The 4,585-nt window shown below is 38.6% G+C and overlaps 1 protein-coding gene across 1 annotated transcript in view; it reads left to right on the top strand.

Moving 5' to 3' along the window:
* LOC139122236 (mucin-22-like) overlaps positions 1 to 4,585 on the top strand; it is a 101,968-nt gene that overhangs the window by 32,764 nt on the left and 64,619 nt on the right. The gene's annotated exons all lie outside the window — the stretch shown is intronic.

The following is a 4,585-nucleotide window of genomic DNA, read 5'->3' as shown; positions in this document are numbered from 1 at the left end:
ACTCAGATCCCTGGTGCATAGCTCTTGTGAAGGGGTTTGTTATTGTCACAGAGGTCAACGGTCACCGCGTCCTGAAGTACAGCCTGGACGGAATGTACATGGAGAGATTGGTCGTCAAGGTGTTGGCCATACACAATTCCAGTACCCCTACTTTGTCGCTGTCAACAGCAGGGATGTCATCATGGTGTCTGACTGTTACAATCACTGCATCAAGTGTTTTGACACTCAGTTCAATTACCTGTACAAATACAGTCAGTACGGTACCGGCGATGCTCAGCTGTCCTTCCCACGCAGCATTGCCGTTGATGGCGCTGACAATGTTTATGTTTGTGATTACGGCAATGAAAGGATTTCGATGTGGAGTAGAGATGGAACGTGGCTACGTAATCTTTTCCATCGTGAATTGATCTGGCCCTGGTGCATGGCAGTGACCGCCGACGGTGATAGAATCGCTGTTGTTAGTCGATGGTCTCAGTCCTCCTGCAATGAAATCATAGTATTTTCAAAGTAGACAGAAACACCAAGATGATGTGTAAATGTCTAAATTTCATCAAATATTGAAATTTGTTCAAAGTTTTGACGCGCTAATTTTAATCGTTACTCGAGCGTGACGAAACGATCGGCCTGCACTGTTTACATCACCCTCCAAACTAATAATCGGTTATTTCTCGCATTTAGAACCGATATCAGGGCTGTCAATGTTTTTCAGAATAGAAGGGTACAAGTAAAAGAACAGGAGGGTACAGCCTTGTGCGGAGCGAAGCGGAGCAAGGCGTGCGCGCAAGCGCACGCGGGGGAGGCCAGGAGGGGGGTGTCCCCCCTCCTGAAGCTGAAGCTTCTAATTATTCATCTTCAATTGGTGGCCTGTGGTCGCACTTTTGAGGGCATTTTACTGTCAAGTTTATTATAACTGAAGTATCAAAAGTAACATGAAATTGAATCTTGTGAAATAAATTATGAAAGACAAACAGAAGTATTTCAGAGTTTATATGTTTATTGATACACCAGGTTATTATTATTTGCATATAAATTCTGTTGAATTACAACCTGTTTAATAAAGATCATAATCTGAACCATAATCAGAATCACTGAAGTACTCATCCAAGCCCAAGGCTTGTAGAGCAGTACCAGCTGACAATACCTCAATATCTCAGGCTGATGAAACAGTAGCTTCAGAAACTACATCTGCAAAAACTATTTCTTCATCAGATGTAGCTTTAGAAACAACACTTGCAGAAACTATTTCTTAAGAAACAACATCTGCAGAAAGTAATTCAATAATTGTAATACGTTCCCATTCAAAAACAGCTAATCGTATTAGAATTTAAAAAAATCTTGTCCCCACTGCAAAACCGATGTCATTAAACGTCACGACAAAAATTCCGATTTACATCTGGTTGATACTGCTGTAATTTTATTTTGTCTGTTTCAAGACCTCTCCTCAGAGTTACCGGCTATGAATTTCCAGTGTGAAAATTTACAAATGTAATGGGGTAAATACGAGACCATTACCAGAGACAATTTGAGTAGACGCTACGTCATACAAACAATTACATACTCAAGTTTACATCCGCTAATGAAATTGCGTGGCTTCGTTGTCCGTCGGCCTCCCAATCGACAAGATTGAGAATATGCTGATTTGTTTACGTAGTAAATCCTTGCGCGTGAAAGTATACAATCAAATCTTTTCTCCTGATGACTATCTATTCTGATATCCTTCACAGTAGTCCGAGTTTTGTCGAAACCCACGCTGGCCAAGTGGGTAGGCTCACTTCGCTTCATGCATGATATATCCATATTCAAAACATGGTTTACCGCCATACGTGCAAGATACCGCGAAAGTATATAGTCAACCTAGCCAAAGTTTGTGATTGCCCTAAACATTAAAAATGTTGGTCTTGGTAAATGATTTTGAAGGATCGGAATACCGATATTTGCTTTTGAGGAAAGATTTCGGATGTCTGAAATATTTTATCGAACTTCAATACTCGGGCCTTCGAAACAACCACAGTACACAGCATGTACTACCGTAAGAATACATTTCATAGAACGGCGGCTTGGTGCAAACAAATTCAGTGGTAGTCAAACTCACTAAAATTATGTCAATCCCCACAAAGTTTTTTTTGGGCCGAGTAAACGATTCTTACTCATTGTAAAGAGTGTTCACGATCTGCAAACGGGAAAACAAATCAAAAATTCCAGTCGCTAAATACACGTAATGCTATGGCACTTTGCTCAGACGCGGCGTGAAATCTACATTGCATGCTATACCATTGATGGATTGAACCCCCGATCACTGAAATTCCTCAGGAAAATAAAATGATTTACAAATATTGACATTACTTTTATATCCAGAGCTAGTGTAAGCCTCTCGGGGTCTTTTTTGGACCCATAAATCCAACGTGGCTGTCGTTCTTTTCGTAGCCATATCGATCGTGTACGTCCGAAAACCAATCAGAACACGCAAAGCTTTTTGACAGTACCGATTGAAACCAATCAGAAATCGGCTACCAACGAGCCTTAGGGGCTGCGCCTCTGTAGCACAGCGCGGCCAACGGTAGAATTGGGAAAGCATGACGTATGTAAAGATTATTGCAGGCCTTGAATAGGGAAAACAGGCGGCGGCAAGACCTGTGTCAGACGGCGATTTGCCGCCGGTGACCGGCTATAATTGACAGCCCTGCGATATTCTGGGGACAAAATATTCAAAGTTGTTGTCGCTACATCTCTAGAGTTTGAATGTGATGAAATTTAATAATTTAAGACACATTTCATTGAAAAAATCGAGGAAATTTGACAAGAAGTGTATGACAATCGACGGTGATTTGTAAACATCACAACACATGAGTCATGTCAACAAATCAATATGGGGGTTATTTTCTGCATTTCCAAACAGAATTTTGAACTGAAATATTTAACATAGCTGTCGCTTCATGTCTTCGATACAAATATACCAAAAGTGAGCTGTTTTGTAGAATTTGTACTGAGATATTTGAGTCAATTTGTCAAGAGGTGTGTTCTGCAATGCAATCTTACTGATTACAGAACCGATCCCATCACATCCCAACTCGTAGAGAATGGCGAATCAACAGCTGTGTGTGCAAAATAATGTTTTAAAAAATTACCTGCATATCCTCTGTTATCTCTGTCATGTATGGTTTCAAGTTTTTCAATCGATTAACCAAAATCACGCCGACATAAGTCATTATATCCAACGTTTGTACGAACACGATGTTGACCCGACGCAAGCACTCACGATGAACTATGACACAGCTTGTGTAGAGGGCGCTATCGCACAGCTACATTCACCTGCCTGACCTGTAGACGAGATCCATACTGACCTATGGAGGTACAGAAGAGAATGATCAAAGAACTCTTCAACAATTATTAATGCGCTGAAAGGACGATTTAATGTCAGATTTCCATGGTTGTTTAATTCGTATATTGACATTCGTTAATCGCCACAAGAATACTTTTTCAGTATCATTCATTGGTTTCTTGGGGTTTTTTTACGTTCATGACCATATTATTATATTAATCCTGTGGGACATGGAGGACTCTAATTACAAGGTCAACTCTAACTCAAGTAAGTTAATGCATGGGTGTTTGTACCATCAAGCCCAAAAGTAGGAAAATGATCAATTATCTTTAAAAACCACCAGATTTGATTGATATTTGGCCTAATTATTGGCATTATTAAAATCTTTAAAAAAATGTTTGCCTAAATCTTGACGAGTTGAGTCACGTGACCAAATCTGATATTTTCCCGCCAAAATTTACGTCTTTATTAATTTAATATTCCAACCGTAAACCGTTAAATTTTCTTGATTTTCTTTGCACTTTTGGAAACGACATTTATCATATTCTTTCAAAAATACATGGCATTCTTGAAACTCTATCTATTCTTCTTTCTGATATTCAAAATATTCATGTAAAACGTCAAAAATATTGTATTTGTTGTTTTTTGTGAAGAAATAATATTCAAAATTCAATAATTTTGCATCTGCCACTAGTTCTAACACAAGTTCCAATCCCATTTTACATTAATTGGTCATAATATTTTAAATATTTTAGTGTTTAAAGTTGTGGAATATTCAGTTATTTGCAATATATAATTTTGGCGGGAAAATAACAGATTATGGTCACGTGACCTGACTTGGGTAATATATTATGATAAATTTCAGCTTAATCAAATGCGAAACATATTTTTGGCAATTTTCACAATTTTCTGACCAGGTCTGATTAAAAAGTATGTTCAAACTGATTTTACATGTATGCAAGCCTATGCCCATGCATTAACATACCTGAGAAAAGTACAAAATTGACACATTTTTCTTTGGTAGCATCGAGAGGGTCCGTCTGCACTTTACATTTCTCCCTGACTGCTTTGTGTGATTAAAAAGAGGATGGTAAAATTTAGTATATGCACACGGTATGTAGTTCTCAAACCCCGACAAAATGTTCAGGGTCGCCGTGTTGGGTTGTTCATGGTGCACATAATTTAATTTTCCAGATGAAAGTGAAAACATCTTTTGAGAAACGGAGGTCAGTATCGAAGGTATATAATTTTCATTCGTGACAAATA

This window comes from Ptychodera flava, chromosome 21 (genome assembly GCF_041260155.1).
Source record: "Ptychodera flava strain L36383 chromosome 21, AS_Pfla_20210202, whole genome shotgun sequence".
In the NCBI taxonomy this organism is placed as follows: Eukaryota; Metazoa; Hemichordata; class Enteropneusta; family Ptychoderidae; genus Ptychodera; species Ptychodera flava.
The sequence above is the reverse complement of the archived record's forward strand: the minus strand, read 5'-3'. Positions and strand labels throughout refer to the sequence as shown.